Source organism: Plecotus auritus (genome assembly GCF_963455305.1).
Source record: "Plecotus auritus genome assembly, chromosome: 6".
NCBI lineage: Eukaryota > Metazoa > Chordata > Mammalia > Chiroptera > Vespertilionidae > Plecotus > Plecotus auritus.
Window position 1 is genome coordinate 128,920,584 of NC_137773.1, and position 18,844 is coordinate 128,939,427.

An 18,844-nucleotide genomic window follows, 5' to 3' on the forward strand; every position below is an offset into this window, starting at 1 on the left:
TCAAACAGCAACATGATGAATTTTCCTGGAAGTGTTATCTGACAGTGTGAGAGAATTGTAAGCTTTTACCTCTTAGTGGTTTTACCACCTTGCCTCAAGTGGTCGTTGCATTATGGTGATCTTTTAAGATTAAAAGCTTCAAGGTCGACTTTAATTCCAGTGTTTGTAAATACTTTCACTGTTCTCTGGATTCTTTGATGCACTGCCTGGATCCCCCTTCATCACCCCACCTGCTGGGAGTGCTGCCCACAGATAGCCCGCTCCCAAAGGCACACCTTTTCAAGAGGTGGCCTGTCTCCTGCGACTCATCACTGCCTTCCCACCCCAAAACAAGACACCCCATCTTCATTTTTCCCCACAGCTACCACTAGATTTCTCCTTCTGTTAATTTTGCTTGCTTTCTCTCCTTCTTTTTCCTTCCAAATATATTGATCTCAAGGCACTTCTTTAAAATGTCCTTTAAGGTAAATATATGAAGAGTCCTTTCTTGAGAAATCCAAGCTGCCTTGAAAGTTATTTGCAAGTTTTCTACTGTCTTTTCCTACATGGGATTATACATTGTAAAGAGATCTAGTTCTTCTAGAGCTATAGTGTTTTTATTTTATTTATGAATTGAAATAATGGTCATGTTAGATGGTAATCCTATTTATCTTTAAAAATATTCATTTAAGAGAATAAAAAGCTGGGATGCTATGTATTTATCCCCAATCTTGAAATCCATAGCCTGAGAATTGTGGCTTAGAATTCTTTCAGATTACTTGGAACCATCTGTTTATTTGTTTTTATAAAGAGCATCACCAAACACAGCTGGTTTTGTCGATCATTGTTTCAGTAAGTTTATTCAATTCTGCATTTACATCTTCCACAGTGGCTGTTACTATTTGGTTCCTGACACTGCGTATATGGTTCCAGGCCCTGGGTTCTCCACCTGGCACTCTAGTCTGAGTTTCTTTGCTTAATTTGAAGGTTTAGAACAAAAACATGGGAGTGGCAGTGCCATTATGTCTAAGCTTTTTCTTAACCACCAGCTGATTGCAGTGTGTAAGTGGTACTGCACAGGTCTCAGTCACATTCACCTCCCACCAAGGGCTGGTCACTCTCATATATCTAAATTAACTACGTGGAGATCTTCTATACTCTCTAAAGTCACTTCTCTGCTTATTCACAATTAAGGCCAAAATTATAAATGTGGATTATAGGAACTGTGATTTCATCCCATCTATGATTGAGAGATCTAGTTTATTGTATTATTTTATTCCACCCTTAGAACATGTCATCATTCCCATTTTAATTAAGAAGATTAACAGTTAGAGAAGCACATACCTAGAAACCCATCTTGCACCACACCATGCATCTAGTCTTTGGGTAACCTGTTGAAAGCAAAACAAAACACTTTACCTCCAACTGTCCTGGCACACTCTGACTTCAAGTTCAGTTTCACAATTAAATACCTTGCCAACTTTGAATTAGCAATAAACAGCAACTCAAGATCTGTAGAGCTTATAAGCAAGTCAGAAGTGGTGCTTAGAATGATTACATTTCTAAGCTGACAATTATCACAGCTCAGAACTAATTTTTATGCCTTAAGTAAGACCAAAAGAATCTACACAAAGCACTTCATTTTCTGGGAAGGTAAAATTAAAATTAAAATGTTCACTGGAAAGTCATCCTCTTTAAACTGTATTTCCTAAGAGCCACTTACTTGAGGAAGGAGTAGCTACTATAATTTTAATTTTTTCAGGTGTAAATTCCTTTACTCCCTACAATAGATACAGAAAGGCTACTAGCATTTTTTAAGTATGATAATTAAAATGGTATTCTGCAAGGCAGTTCAGGTTTACAGACCGCACGCCTTTACACAATATGGTAATTTACTTACCCAAATGGGTAGCAGAAAGTACCTGAAACTGAAACAGACTGTAATCCAGAGAGACCTAAAATAGGCAGTGACTAATAGCCAGAGTAGCACCTTGATTATGACACTTGTCTCCTAGAGTTCAAGTACTTTTTGCAGCTCTCTTGATATATTATACATAACATCCAGGGCAGGGGGTGAGAGAGGGAGCAGAGGGGAAGGGGAGGCGGAGGTGGGTAGAGAGAGAGACTGACTAATTCCTGGGACAGTTGTAGCCCAGGCAACTGGGTTCTTGCTGCACGAGGAGCTTCGAGGAGAGAGAGGTAAATCTCTGTCTCCAGCTTTGGCAGCTCAAATGTTTTGGGGCTGGTGGACGTTTCATTTGAAATCTCTGTTAACTTTCATAGGGTAGGAGTCTAAGCTGTTATCTTGTTGACCTTCTAGGCAGCAGATGTATTAAATTATTTTCCCATGGGCTCTTTCTGGAATGAGTACCTTTCAAAAAAGTTTCTAAACTTATACAAACCTGTATTTCTAGGTGCTCTTTAAAAATTGGAAAATATGGCAACATTACACCATTATTATCCCCTCATGGTAGTAATAGGCTAGAGCTGAGCTGGAGCTGTGTGGTTTGGTTGGGGGATGTGATCCCCATTTCATCATACACATACTCACGTACTGTAACTGGTTTCACTCATTTTCTCACCTGTCTGACTCAGGGTACTTCTGGGTTTGCCATTCCTGTGGCATAAGCTTGCTGGAGTGATTTTATTTATTCATTTCTCCCCTGGTCTCCAGGCTCAGATTCCCAACTGCTTAATGGACATTTCCATCTCAGTGTCCCTCCAGCTCCTGGCTAAACATGTCCAACCCCAAAATCTTTTCCATTCCCTCGGTGCTCAATGATATTTTAAGCATTAATTTATATGATCTCATTTAATTTTCTAAAACGTTAGTATATGTATTTCTCTTTTTACAAATGGGGAAACTGAGACCAGAGGCAGAATTCAAATTTAAAATGGTTTGATTTCAAAGTTTATATTCAGTCTAATTTCTGTTTATAGAGGCAGGACAAAAATTCACATGTTCAGGAGATGTTAGCCATTATTATTAGTATTGTTAATATTAGAAGGAGCAGTGGGGAGAATGAGGTGAAGGGCTACACAATTATCCAGATCATTTAGGGTAGAATACACACCTATAGGAAGCAGGATAAAGTTTTCCATCAGCATAGTGTCTCTGTGCTCCATGACCTTGGATAAGGCCACCCTTTTAATGTCCTGAGCATGGCAGAATCTGGACCAAACAGAATTTTAGAAAAACCAGAAACACTTGAAATGCTCAGGAGCAGGTGCATGGATCAATGACATGTGGTATATTCACCCAATGAAACACTCCATGGAAATGAAAAGTAATAAACGACTGGCACTCCCAATAACATGGATGCATCTTACAAATATGTTCACTGAAAGAAGCCAGAAAGGAGAGGCTTTGTGCTGTGTGCTTCCATTTATATGAAGGTCAAAAGCAGACAAAATTAATTGATGTTGATAACAAAATGGCTACCCTTTGAGGGTATACTTGGAAAACACGTGGAAGGGTCACAAAAGAGCCTGCTGGAGTACTTAAAAATGTTCTATAACATGGTCCAGCTGGTGGTTACATGGAGAGGTACATATGTAAAAGTAACATCAAGCTGTAAACTTAAGATTAGCATATTTTACAAGCTTTTTCTGTATGTATGTTATACCTTAATAATTAATTTTTAATGTATCATTTAAGGGAATCCCAGTTAGTTAAATAAATAACCAAATGGTTCCCTCTTAAGGAGAACTCTAACCTCAGAAGCATCAGGGAGTCTGTTAACTTCCAAAGCTGTGTCCCCCTTTCTATATTAAACAGTCTGCCCATATCATCAGCCACAGGGAAGGCAATTAATCAGGGAAAAGATAAACTTGGCTTAGTAGCAGGACAACGGGAAGCATGTCAAACTGTAGCCATGACCAAATTATCAAAACCCACTCCAGCCATTGCTGATGCCTGCTTTGCACCTGGCCTTTATTTTGTGCTGAATTTTCTCTGCATTAAATGTATGCTCAAGGGGGCACTATCTCTCCCTCCATCCCTCCCTCCTTCTCTCCCTCTCTCCCTTCCTTCCTTCCTTCTTCCTTCCTTCCTTCCTTCCTTCCTTCCTTCCTTCCTTCCTTCCTTCCTTCCTTCCTTCCTTCTCCTCACCCAAGGATAAGTTTTCTTTTTATTGATTTTAGAGAGAGGAAGAGAGAGAGAGACATCAGTGTGAGAGAAACATGGATGGATTGGTTCTCTCTCGCACGCCTCAATTGGGGAATCCAACCCACAACCTTTTAGTTTGTGAAATGATGCTCCAACCAACTGAGCCACCCAGCCAGGGAAAGGTCACTTCTTTCTGTATTAGAAATATACCTTGGATACCTGGATGCTTCATGAAGATAAAAATAATAACTGGAAGCTGTGGAACTACTGAAACAGAGAGCATATGTTTAAACAGCACTTTTGGGCCTTTTAATGAGGGCAACTCATAGGGCTTCAAACATAGGAAAATAATCCAAGTGGAATTGTTTCATTTTCCTGATAGAGTACCCCAACCCACAATGCAAAACTCATTAAATCTCAGCATGTGACATTAAACAACTGCTTTTCGGCTAAGATCAGCCAAAAATGTGCTCAAGGCAAGTTTTTATGACCATATCATCACAACTTGAAATTCATTTCGGTGGACTAGCTAGAATACAGGCTCACTAGAGCAGTTCAGAGTTTTTCTGCATCTATCTCAGTGAAAAATGGTAGAAAAAGAACCTTATTTTCCTGGAAAAACATTATCAAATAAAACAATTCAGGACCAGTTTTCACAAAGTAATAACAGGCCATGCATAATTGATGGCCTTTAGTCTGTGTCTCTGGGTATTACAAATCATAGTTACTAGTGCTTCAACCAAACAAACTTTCATTGTGGATTCAGGCCATCCATTTGGCACTGCCTGAAACTACTTTAGTGCCTTTATTGCATACGTTACTGCATTGTTCTTTAGTTGCTTCTTCAGTGAAGTTCTCATATTCCCAACAGTGTTACTCGCCCTTCTTTCTGTGTGTTCACTCGCTATACCTGATGGTTGGCAAAAGGTACATTCTTCTTCAAGTGAATTGATTTGGACTTATCATCTCCCCTCAGGCCGGCAAAGGAATACGAACTACCTTGGGATATAAAACACTTTTCTGTGAAATCATATCCTAACTCCCTCCATTAAAACCCTAGAATTACACTCAAAGCAGGAGAGAAGTACTAAAATTATCCCAACTCTTTGGTCTACCAAACATTGAGCAGCTGTATCCATAAAAAAGGAATAAATAATTTATCCCAAACTCTCTTTCTTTGCATATCCACAGGCTCATGGTAGCATCGTTTGCAGGAGGAGGTTTGAACCAGAGCTTAGGAATTCCGAGTTCTGCCTCGACCACACAGGAACCATATCCTTGGCCTTACTCTCCCTCATAAGACATATGACATAAACCTGGGCCATCCATTACGGTAGCCGTGAGCCACCTGTGTCTATATGGCAACTGAAATGGGATGAGCCTGAATTGAGATATGTTGTACTAACTATACACAGATTATAAAGATACAAATAAAAAAATTAACACTGTTTTTATATTTTGGTGCAAAAACAAGGAATGACACAAGAAGAGCATATTCTGGATGCCTCTAATCACTGCCATCCTGTTCTAAGGTGACAAGCCATTGATGATCCTTTGTTCTGCTCAATGCTTGGGGTTAAATTAACATGGACACCTTTAGTCACAGGCTGCTCCTGCCCTCAGCTGCCACTTAGCCATTTGGAAGGCTGCAGGCCAATTTCTGTGAATTCACAGACACCTCTCTCCTAGCTGCTGCTGAGTCAGTAGGAAGTTTTTAATTTAAATGTCTTCAGTTCATGGATGTGATTAAAATTCCTAGGCCCCAAGCAAACTTTGTCAAAGGGACTTGCAACCCATTGCTCCTAGAATATTATATACAGGCACCCTAGGGCGTGCCCTAGAGCTGTGTGTGTGTGTGTGATGGGCAGGGCTGGGACTTTTGTTCCCCGTGGAGGAAAGAAAAGCCACATTAGGAGAAACAAACTGCACAGTTCGGGCAAGGAATGGTGAAGGATTGTGTCTGTGCTAGCCTAGGCGGAAGTTCTCATTACCCCACGTCAAATCACATCTCTTGCCTCTGATTCAAGTCTGCACATTCATCTCTCCCTCCCACCTCACTGATGATCCACCTCCAGGCAGTGCAAAAATGCAAACCTCTTTTTACTGTCTCTGAGTAATGATATTAATTCCAATGCCTAGGGATAATGCATCGCTTATTAAACTCTGTAGCAATAACCATTAGATGGTAATTCAAAGGGAAACTAAAAAGGGTCGAAAAACACCCTCCCAGCAACAACGGTTGGAATGAAACAAAACAGAGCTTTGCTGGAACACAGTGGGGAGATTGGTAAGAGCCTCCACCGCCTATTTGCTGCATGATCTTTGAAGTCACCTAAACTTCAGGTGACTTATCTGTCAGCAGAGACTGATTGTACCTACATTCTAGAGTTGTGAAGGTTAAATGAGAGATACCTGCACAGCCCTCAGCAGCCTGACTCATATATGGTAAGAGCTTGATTGAAGAGTCTTTGTAATAAGATCTCTTATGAAGAACTGTGATATCATCCGCATGTGCTGTGCTGTCACTATGCAACAAACCCAGTAAAGTCACCTTAAACACAGGTACTTCCTTCCAACACTACTGGTGGCTGTGCAAACCAAAGACTTCAGCAAATACACCTGTCGTGTACCTACCCAATCACCAGGTTATTGGAAATTCCTTTAAGAAAGTCATGCCCATTTGAACAAACTTCTATCAGGTGTCACTTAGAATCATGATTATACTCTAAACAATGTACTGAATTGAAGATTATTGAGGTTCTTCTCAGTACACTCAGTTTCCTAAAGAGCAGCCTCCTCTCTAAACAGTTGTCTTGGGCCAGGTGACTTCAACTACAGAATGCTGAGGGACTGAGCTCAGACAGATGTGTTCTCTCTTCCCCATCCACCTTGTCCAGGTTGAATATCCTTGAATAGTCCTCAGTGTTCCTAACCCCTCTCCGGCCACTCCCCCTTATGTATGCTGATCCCTTGCTGGAAAATTCTTTCCCCTTTTATGTTGCCAGTCAGCTGTCACTCAACATAGGATATCAGATGGAATAGAGTCTCCCGTGGAGAGCCTCTTGGTCCTCCAGATCGGTTCCATACCTGTTCTATGCTCCCATTGCTCCTGGATGCCTTCATTTCATTGTGTCCTGTCACACTTAAATATTCCTATTATTATTATTTTTTAAATAAATCTTTATTGTTCAGATTATTACAATTGTTCCTCTTTTTTCCCTCATAGCTCCCCTCCACCCAGTTCCCACCCCACCCTCTGCCCTTACCCCCCCCCACTGTCCTCATCCATAGGTATACGATTTTTGTCCAGTCTCTTCCCACACCTCCCACAACCCTTTCCCCCTGAGAATTGTCAGTCCACTCCCTTTCTATGCCCCTGATTCTGTTATATTCACCAGTTTGTTCTGTTCATCAGATTTTTTATTCACTTGATTTTTAGATTCACTTGTTGATAGACATGTATTTGTTGTTCATAATTTTTATATTTACCTTTTTCTTCGTCTTCCTCTTCTTGAAGAATACCTTTCAGCATTTCATATAATACTGGTTTGGTGTTGATGAACTCCTTTAGCTTTTTCTTATGTGTGAAGCTCTTTATCTGACCTTCAATTCTGAATGATAGCTTTGCTGGATAGAGTAATCTTGGTTATAGTTTCTTGCTATTCATCACTTTGAATATTTCTTGCCACTCCCGTCTGGCCTGCATAGTTTCTGTTGAGAAATCAGCTGACAATCGTATGGGTGCTCCCTTGTAGGTAACTAACTGTATTTCTCTTGCTGCCTTTAATATTCTCTCTTTGTCTTTTGCTCTTGGCATTTTAATTATGATGTGTCTTGGTGTGGTCCTCTTTGGATTCCTTTTGTTTGGGGTTCTGTGCGCTTCCTGGACTTGTAAGTCTATTTCTTTCACCAGGTGGGGGAAGTTTTCGGTCATTATTTCTTCAAATAGGTTTTCAGTATCTTCCTCTCTCTCTTCTTCTGGCACCCCCATAATTTGGATGTTGGTACACTTGAGGTTGTCCCAGAGGCTCCTTACACTATCTTCAAATTTTTGGATTCTTTTTGCTTTTTGCTTTTCCGGTTGAGTGTTTTTTGCTTCTTTGTATTTCAAATCTTTGACTTGATTCTTGTGGTCCTCTAGTCTGCTGTTAGGTCTCTGTATAATATTTCTTTATTTCAGTCAGTGTATTTTTAATTTCTAGTTGGTCCTTTTTCATATCCTCGAGGGTCTCGCTAAATTTATTGGCCTTTTCTAGGAAATTCTTGAAAAACCTTATAACCATGGTTTTGAACTCTATATCCAGTTGTTTGCTTTCCTCCATTTCTTTCATTTGTGATCTGTTTCTTTGTTTCCGCATTTTCACCGCTCCCTGAGTTGGTAGAGTAGCTTTGTGTGGTAGGTGTCCTATATGGCCCAGTGGCTCAGCCTCCCCAGTTACCTGAGGTGGACACTCTTGGTACACCCCTTTGTGGACTGTGTGCACAGCTTTGTTGTAGTTAAGTCTTGATTGTTGCTGATATCACTGGGAGGAATTGACCTCCAGGCCAATAGGCTGTGAGGATCAGCTGTGTCTACACTGGGAGAACTTCTGTGCTGGAGACACCCTTATGAGGCAAGACTTGCAAAAGCCTCTGTGCTCAGCTTGGATGGCGCGGAGTCTCATGGCACAGCAGACAACCTTGGCTTCCCATCAGCCCTGCCCTATGGGGCCCCTGGGTCTCAGTGTCCCTCGGTAATCACTGCAAGCACCTCTGAGAGAAAGCCGCCCTCGAGTTTCCCCCACTGCCAGACAGTCCAGTTTCTCCCCGAATGAGTCTGGTTTCCCAGAAACTCGCCTGGAACTGGAGTTCAGTGCAGTCGGGAGCTTCTATCTCCCTCCCGCTTTAGAAAGTCAGCCACGCACTCAGCCGCCCATGTACTCAGCAGTCAATCCTCTCTGCGTGCGTGCGCCTCCGAACCTCTGCCTTCCGCAGCTCCCCTGAGTCTCAGTGTGCTTTCTCTTTTCCTGGCAGTCCAGATTCCCCCTGAATGAGTTTGGGTTCTCAGAATCTCGCCTGGGACTGGAGTTCAGCACAGTCGGGAGCTTTTGTCTCCCTCCCGCTTTAGAAAGCCAGCCACGCACTCAGCCGCCTGTGCAGTCAGCCACCTGTCCTCTCCGCGAGCGCGCACGTCTCTGTACCTCAGCCTTTTGCAGCTCCTCTGAGTCTCAATGTGCTTTTCTCTTTCCTTCTAGTTTTAGAATTTCCACTCAGCCAGCTTTCCTGTGGTTCTGGATGGTGTCCATTTTGTCTTTTAGTTGTAGTTTTGATATTGTTGTGCGAGGCAGCAGTTTAGGTGTTTACCTATGCTGCCATCTTGGTTTCTCCCCCATTATTTGTTGATGTCTGTACTCCCCACTAGATGGCTAGCCCCATCTGGATAGGGATTTTTTTGGTTAACTCTGTGGTACACAGTCCTTGGTGCTCTACACAGTTAAGAGCAAGTAAAACATTCTTTATGAGAATTTTTTTCTTTCATGTTGTACATAACTAAGTAGTTAAAAATTAGATTACATTCTTTTATATTTTAACAGTTCTCATCTAATATATTTAATGTTTTCCTAGTGCTCCATTGAAATGATCACGTTCTGCTTTTATAGGTTACCACTTAATAGCATTTCAACCAACAAGCTTCTGATCTTTCAAGAAGTCATTATTTAATACACTGGTACGATAGTACAAGGTGACATTCTCTCACTCTCTCTCAGATGCCCTAAGTCTTAGAAGCACATCACACAATTTCATAAATGGTAAAGATTATTGATTGTAAAATCCTGATGGAAAAGAAGGCAGAGCCTAATGTTTGAATCCTAAGAGTTATGATCAGATACCATAAATCACCAAGAACAAAGCACAGATATTTTAATACTTAGAATCAGGAAGTTGGAAGAGAACATGAAGGACTCAATTTCAATCCCCTTGTTTCTTTGAAGAATCAGACCTCCTGGGAAACCTTGGGTCTTTGTCTGATTGCTTCTAAGCTAAACAGTGACTTACTGATATAGCTCTATAAAATGATTTTAGCTTTATGCCCTCGTTTAGGATTTTTCCAGAGCTGTTAGCCTGCTAAAACATGTTTGAGTTCTGTCTGCTTTTCAAGGAAATTTGACATCAGACCCTACTCCAACTTGGCTAACTTATTTTCTACTACACACACATGGTCTGGTCACTCTCTCTCATTTGATTATAAATGCCATGTGAGGTACTAGTCACTTAATTTCAAGCTGGCAACAAAACAATGAATAAGACCCAGTCCCTACCTTCAAGTAGCTTATGGTCTATTGAGTGAACCAGGCAATGTAGATTGTTGCCTGTATCCTATATGCAAGGCATTATGGAAGATATAAAAATGAGCAAGAACAATGTGTGGGGGAGCAGAGCCTGCATGCCAGGCCAATACTCATCTTCAGGGCAGCTCAGCTTTATAGGCCAAGGGCCCAGCAGAAACAACCATTGAAGGGAAGGGCAGTCTGGTTGGCTTTTGTGGAGGAGGAACTTTGCTGAAGAAAAGTGGGGAGCTAAAGCTTTAAAGGGCCTCGATGAGAATGGTGTTAGGAGGGAAAAAGAAGGGCCAATAATGCATCCAGAAGACTATCAGTTCTTAGCACAGTTCTCTGCATATAATAGACTCCCAATAAGATTATGTATCAGATTCATGATGTTTTAGCCAGTGCTCCAGACATTCTTGATGTTATATGACAGGACATTTTCCTCTCCAAGTATTAGATGACAGATTACTAAGATGCATATACAAAGCTCTAAATATTTGAGTGGGAATATTTGGTGGATGGGGGAGCAGGAATGAAGGGTCAGTAGAAATAATGACACATCTCCCCTGTAAATGTTAAAGGTTGAAAAGGAGAACATTGGCAGATTGACTTCTAATCACCCCCTGATGAAGGTCAGAACTGCTTTATATGAAATAAACTTTGTCCCATACATTAGGTATGTGTCACTGTGAGATGCTGAATCTGCAAAATGTGTCATGTGCACACTTGGTGACAGCTAATGTGTTAGGTTCATGCAGAGTTTGATTCTGGAAAGGGTGTCATTGGAATGGTATCCTCTTTCCCCAAAATATCAAAGACAGCCCTGGACACTGGCTCCTGAGCTATAGAGCTGAGTTAGATGGAAGATGCCATGGAAGGACTTTTCTGTAGCATTTTCCACTTTCTAAAATTGATCATTTTCATTAGCTTGACAGTATGTTTTTATATCTTTAAATCCAGGTCTGAATTTTATTTTATTTTTTTTTCATTTTTGTTTTGTTTTATTTACTTAAAAAAAAATTGTATTGAGATATAATTTACAAATCATAAAATCCAACCATTTTATATACATAATTCAATATTTTAGTAAATTTACCAAATTGTTTGACCATCACCATAATCCAGTTTTAAGACATTTCCATCACCCCCATAAGATTCCTTGGAACATTTGCAGTCACTCCCAGTTGCCACTCCCAGCCCCAGGCAATTCAAGAACTTCCCCCAACAATACTTCTTTGTTCTAGTGTCTCTGCAGACTCCCCAGTTTCTATCACAGTGGTGAAGGCCAGGGAGGGTGGTGGGGCCTGAGTGGAGGTGGGCAAAGGGAGAGAGGAGACATCTACAATAGTGTCAACAGTAAAAAAAAAATTTTTTTAAATAAGAACCAGAAATTATTTATATGTTATTTGATATTCCAACTTGCCACTCATCTAAGATATTGAAAATCCACCTGGCCAGTTGCTTGAATGGTAAAGAGGAAAAGAGAAAATAAGTTTTAAAACTATATTTATTTGGGTGAGCACCAATGGGGATAAAATTAGTGGAAAATGAAAGGGTACTTAGACTTCTTAATCTATATGCTTTTGAATTAAGTTTGAAATAAAAAGTGAAGAATATCAAAGATGATATTTTTACTAAGAATGAAAAAGTATTTCCTGTCTCTTTCTACTGAAATCATCCTGCAAGTGAGCATTCTATTATTTTTTTAAACCTTGACTGAGTATTTTCTAGGGAACACTTACCCATGAGCAGTTAAGAAACAAACAAAATCCTATAAGCACAATAGATACATCATAGAATTTTAAATTTTCAAATTTAAAAAAGTCTTCAGAAATCTCTATATGTTTATTATAGGCATAAAATAATGTGGACTTGGGAATGCTGTTTGTTGTTAGGGTCCCTTTCACCAGAGGTTACTGTTTCAAAAGCACTGGTAGTAGTGCTTGATCACCACCCTCATTGTATGGCAAACCCTGAGAATGTGTCATACACCAGGTACTGTTTAAAGCCCTTAACATACTAGCTCATTTAATCTTTGAAAGACACTTAAGAGATGGTTATTATAATTATCATCATTTTTCAATTTAAAATATAATAATCTCTGAAATTCGTCGTTTCTGAGCTGGACCGTTCAGCACTGTTTGGGTGGACAGCACCCTTTCCCTGTCTTGCCCACTACCTCATGGTCCTTGAGTGTATCTGCCCCTTTTCCATTCAGACCCCACATCCCTTTGCCTGCTTCCGCTCTGAAATCTGATTGTTATTTTCTAACAGGGAACGAGTGAGAGGGAGAAGGAGATTGAGGGGAAAGAGAAGAGAGATACTTTGGAAATGAAGGTTGCCTAGTTGATGCCAATCCAGGTCTGAATTTTAAAAATTCTTACATCATCCTTATTTGCATTACTGTTGTGATTTTTCTTTTTAGGGTCTTGTTTCTGACTTCTAAAGTGTGCTGAAAAATAAAACAATAGAGGAGAACAGGCCTTAAGAAACACATTTTAAAAATAATTATATGGCCCAGCCAGTTTGGTTCAGTGGATAGAGCATCGGCCTGTGGACTGAAGGGTCCCAGGTTCGATTCCGGTCAAGGCCATGTACCTTGGTTGTGGGCACATTCCCTGTAGGGGATGTGCAGGAGGCAGCTGATCGATGTTTCTCTCTCATCGATGTTTCTAACTCTCTATCCCTCTCCCTTCCTCTCCGTAAAAAAAAAAAAAAAAAAAAAAAATCAATAAAATATATATTTAAAAAATAATAATAATTATATGATTCTATATTATTAAGTTACAGGATATGTATAGGAGGTATTTTCACAAAAACCTAGAAGTCAGAAAATCTTGATTCTCATTCCTACCATTGACAGGGTGAGACTGACTCCATGCCATGTACTCTCTCCACATCTCAGCCGCCCATCTGAGAATTGAGATGAGCTATACCTTCCCAATGAATGTTGCAAATTTGCAGAGACCAAATTAGTTAATGTATAGGAAAAAACTTTCATTGCAGTGGTCTCTCCTGGAGATGAGATATTGGATATAGCGGCTATTTACAACTCTGTGTTAATGTTTCAGAGACTGAACCTGGGCTCAGCTAGAAAATGTATTGTTAAAAACTTGGAGAGCTTTGCCATGAGTGCAAGCTTTGGGAGTGGTGAACATACAGGTCACATGCTACCCATTTTCAAGCGATAAGTTTGATGTTATCACCATCTTACCCATTTGTACCAGACTCAAGTCAGGCCCCACTCCAGATCTGGACACTTGCTGCTATTTGCTGCTCTCATGGTTATGGAGCCAGGACAGTACTGCTGCCTCTAATGGCCAAAGGCTGTTACAGGGACTGCCCAGTCCCTCATGTCAGCCCTCACCTGCCCCTGGGATTCCCCTTGTTGCCACCAAGGCCAGAGATGCCCTAGCCTGGCTCAGCCCCTCATACGACTACGGGACAGATAACGTTTGTACCTTATATCTGCTTTTCCTCATTCTCTGCCTCATTTTCTTCTCCCCTCCCCCTTGCTTCCCTGGGATGGCATGCTCTACTAAATTAGGAATGCATAAGCTTTTGCCTCAGGCTGGCTTTCTGTGGAATCCGGCTAACATAACATGTAAATATACAAAAATATATGTGTATACACACACACACACACACACACACACACACACACACACACACACACCTATGTACACCGAGAGAGGGAGAGAGAAGTAAATTGGATTGAGCCAAAAGGAACATGAGAATTTGTTTTTCTGAGCATCTGCCTGAGGGGACCTTGAAGGAAGGCTTGTATGTTCATGAAGAGGGCTGGGGAGGATGGGCCAGGAGGCCAGTCAAGGTGCCTGTTCTCCAACCCAGCCCCAGAGAGTTGGTCTGAACTCATGGAGAAAGGAGACTTAAGTGAGGGACTTAGCAAAACTCATCCACTCACTTGCTATTAACAATTTAAATAGTAACTTTTTTTTTAAGACAAATGGTTATTTTTAATTGATAAACAAATGTTTATGCCAATTGATAATATTAAAATATGTTTAAAACCCATAAGAAGTATAAAAAGAATAAATAGTAACTTAATGGAGGATCCCTGAGTCAAAGCAATATTCCAGGTGCTGGGGATTCAATGATAAACAATGAAAATGTGGTCCAAGTCCTTATGAAGATTAAGGTCTTGTGGATGAGAAAGACAAGAAATAATCAGATAACCAAAGACAGGAAGTAATTGAAAGTTCTGACAAGTGCTATGAAAAAAGTGAAGAGATGCAATAGAGAATTAACGGAGGGGCTGGGGAGAGTCCCCATTTGGACATGTTAGGGAAGGCCTTCCTGCAGGGATGACGTAAGAGAGGGGAGCAGAGGTCCATGCACAGAGTTGGAGGGGGTGCCCAGAGCATTCCAAGCTGGGTGGAAGGCCCAGAGATCAGAAATGTTTGTGAGGATGTGAAACACACCAGGCCGATTGTATTCATGAAGCACCTACTATGGACTGGCTATTCCTAGCATTTTACATGTAGTATCACTCTTGACTTGTAACAATTCAGGGAAGTCACACAGTGAGCGGGCATCTGAGATTCTGACCCAGCCTTCTCCTTGGAGCAGTCCACCATGGATTCCAGCCTGGTAGTTGGAAGCTTGCGCCAGGCCCCTCACACTATCCCACTAGGCAGCCTCCTGTAGAGAGAAGCTTGGACCAGGTCTCAGAGGCCTTGTAGGCCAGGCAAAGAGCTCAGATGTCATTGAGTGCAACAGGAAGGCACTGAAGGGATTGAGCCCTGGAAGATAGGATCCACTTAATGTATTTTGAAGCACCTCTTGCTGCAATGTTCAGAATAGATTGGAAGAACAAAAATGGAAGCAGGATATTAGAAGGCTTGGGTAGAAATCCATGTATGTAGTAATGGTGATTAATATTCAACCAGTGGTGATTAATGCTCTTCAACCTGCTGAGATGGAGAAAAGGAGAGGACTTGAGGGGTATGTTGTAGGTAAAATAGACATCTTTCTCATGGATTAGATAGAGTGGGAAATGAGAGAAAGGGCCTACTCAGAGATGTTTTTTTCAGGGTGTGAACAAACCTTCGTCAGGCCCAGGTGACAGAGGGTAACAGTATTGTTCTCCCAAAGGCATTTCTGCATGGACCATCCCAGTGTGCTTAGTGCACAAAGCAGGGAGGCCAGCAGAGACTTGGTCTGGGCTCCCTGAGTACGGGAGCAGCCTCACTCTGGAGGACCTGGACACAGGGCCCATGGCCGGGTACTGTCCCCTAAAACACGCAGTAGAGAGGCACAACTGGGTACCACAGGAGGCTCTGGGAGTGAGGGCATGCAGGGAATAGCTGAAATAGCCACTGGTTGTACAGTGTTAGCGTGGCCTCATTTGAACCCGAAACAGTATTTGTAATATACTTCCAGCTATGGCCACTTTTGACTCTTGGAAACTGCTCAGAAGGCTTGAAAATCAGAATTAAGAGGTGTCATAAAGTTTGTTTAAGTGCTAAGCGACCAGGTGGCTGCAGTTATTGAGGCATGTACATTAGCTTTTATTCCCCCATCTCCCTTGTCATGCTGACTTCATCTAGAGAGAGAAAAGTGTCCAGCATTAATGTCCTCATTTTTCTGTATCCTGCTGAGATGGATCTAATAAATGAGGGGGAGTGGCCTGAGACCTATGGGTATACATCTCTGGGACCATCATACGGGAGTTATGAGTAGGCAGAGAGGCGATTTCCATTTTCTGTGATAACTTCCCCAGTGAGTAGGTGGGAGGGTGCTGTGATTGATGAGCTAAATTAGATGGAAAGTGGCTCAAATCAGATTCTAGGTGATTGCTTCTGCCTCTCGACTCACTGCACTTATTTTCTCTTCCACTCATTTAGCAAGTGATTATGGTCTGTCCTGTGACTTCTATTATATTGTTGCTTCATTCTTTACCTTTTTGTGTTGTTTTCTCTGCTTTCTTCAGCTAGATCAGTTACTGCTTGGAGGCAGAGGTGTGTTTCATTTATGGTTCTATCTTCTGCATGCCCTACACAGGCTACGTGCACAGTGATTACCTGGTGTTTGCATGCAGCTTTGGAAAGGAAGCCTTTTAATGAAGCTTGCTGAACTTACCTTGCTTTAAAAAAGTAGAAAGTAAGGGTAAGGGACACATTAAATATGTTTTAATTTAAAATATGCAGCCTTTGAATCCTGGCCAGGGAGCTCAGTTGGTTAGAGCGTCATCCCCATGTGTCAAAGTTGCAGGTTTAGTCTCTGGTCAGGGCTCATACAAGAAGCAACCAATCCTATCTAATAAAAGAGTAATATGCAAATTGACCGTCACTCCAACACACAAGATGGCCGCCCCCATGTGGTCAAAGATGGCTGTCCCCATGTGGACACAAGATGGCTGCCACAAGATGGCTGGCAGGGGAGGGCAGTTTGGAGGGACCAGGCCTGCAAAGGAGGGCTGTTGGTGGTGATCAGGCCTGCTGGGGAGGGCAGTTAGGGGGGACTAGGCCGGCAGAGGAGGGCAGTTAGGGGTGACCAGGCCAGCAGGGGAGGACACTTGGGGGGGACCAGGCCTGCAGGGAAGGGCATTTGGGGGGGGACCAGGCCTGCAGGGAGGGCAGTTGGGTGTGACCAGGCCTGCAGGGGAGGGTAGTTGGGGGGAACCAGGCCATCAGGGGAGAGCAGTTAGGGGTGACCAGGCCAGCAGGGGAGGGCAGTTGGGGGAGACCAGGCCTGAAGGGAAGGGCAGTTGGGGGCGACCAGGCCTGCAGGGGAGGGCAGTTAGAGGTGACCAGGCCTGAAGGGAAGGGCAATTAGGGGTGACGGGGCCATCAGGGGAGGGCAGTTTTGGATGACCAGGCCTGCAGGGGAGGACAGTTAGGGGTGACCGGGCAGGCAGGGGAGGACAGTTAGGGGTGACCGGGCAGGCAGGGGAGGGCAGTTAGGGGCAACCAGGCCGGCAGGGGAGCAGTTAGGTGTCGATCAGGCAGGCAGGCGAGTGGTTGGGAGCCAGTAGTCCTGGATTGTGAGAGGGATGTCCGACTGCCCGTTTAGGCTCGATCCCACTGGGATCAGGCCTAAACGGGCAGTCGGACATCCCTCAAGGGGTCCCAGATTGGAGAGGGTGCAGGCTGGGCTGAGGGACACACACCTCTCCCCACCCCCGTGCACAAATTTCATGCACCGGGCCTCTAGTGAATGCATAAATAAATAAAACAACAAATCAATGTTTCTCTCTCTGTCTCTCTCTCTCTTTTCCTTCCTCTCTCTTTCTCTCTAAAAAAAAAAAATCAATAAACAAAATTTAAAAATAATAAATAAAATATGCAGCCTTTTAATAAATGAATTTGAGATAACTTTGTTCTGGCCAGCATAGCTCAGCCACAGAAATAGTTCAGTTTTTCTGTGACCATGAAACTTTGTTTATCCAGTGGTAGGGAACCTTTTTTCTGCCAAGGGCCATTTGGATATTTATAACATCATTTGCGGGCCATACAAAATTATCAACTTAAAAATTAGCCTGCTCTATTTGGTCAAACATTTAATTAACTTACCCCTAATGTCTTGGCAGGGCCAGACCAAATGATTTCTCAGGCCTTGTAGGGCCCTCGGGCTGGATGTTCCTCACCCCTGATAAACAATATATGAATCTGAATCGTGTGATATTGCTGATATTTGGGCTACAAATATGGCAATATCTTGTGAATCAATCTGATAAGACAAATGAGCCAATAATAATTTATTCCTTTGATTCAGTCTGAGATGGAGGTGAGCGAATGGGAAGCAGGCCCACTTCTGCTGTAACAGCTGTGGGGAGAGAGGATGATGAGGGAGAGGCAGTGATGGCCGAGCAGGCATCCCTGAACGACCACTGATTTTTGTCTGAGGTGAGACTTCTGTGCTTGGCGTGTCCTTTCCATTCTGATGGTGCTCAAGACCCCCTGGTTTCCTCTAAACAGGAGTTGTGACGAGGCCCAGAAGGGTTAAGGCGTGATTCCCAGGACCAATTCACTGCCAGCCCATCATCTTGGAGGCTGCCAGAGGTTGTCAGGGGAGGCAGCTGAAGTCACTGTTTCACAGTTTTCTTCTTTTTCCTTCCTTGTTTCTTTTACTAGTATATTCAATAAACTCACCATACCTCCTTTCCCCTTGTTATTGAACCCTGGGTTTTGAGTGCTGGGTGCATCTGTGGACGTGGTGGGGGTAAGGGAAGGCTTATATTAGCTCCCCCCTGCCCTTAATTCCTCTGGTTAACTCAGAGGTATCTTCTAGATCCCCCTCGAGTAACTCATATTCACCAGCTGGACAGCAGGTGTGGGAGGGGCTGCCTTGGCCTTATTTACTGAGAGAGCAAAGGGGAGCCTGACTTAGGTCAGAGAAGAGAGGCTGGCAGGGGCAGCTTGAGGACAAGGAGATGTGTCATTGGAAGTAGGACCTGAAGAAATCCAGAAGAACAAGTCTAGAAACT

General features: G+C 42.5%; 1 protein-coding gene across 9 annotated transcripts in view; it reads left to right on the top strand.

Annotated features, from left to right (window-relative positions):
* The window catches only part of FHIT (fragile histidine triad diadenosine triphosphatase), a 1,390,165-nt gene that overhangs the window by 237,052 nt on the left and 1,134,269 nt on the right, over positions 1 to 18,844 (top strand). Inside the window, exon 3 of one of the 9 annotated variants that reach the window (XM_080674362.1) lies at positions 12,670 to 12,756. The exons of the other annotated variants lie outside the window; for them this stretch is intronic. The gene's annotated coding sequence lies outside the window, so the exon portion shown is untranslated. The remainder of the gene's footprint in view (positions 1 to 12,669; positions 12,757 to 18,844) is intronic. 9 annotated transcript variants of the gene reach the window in all.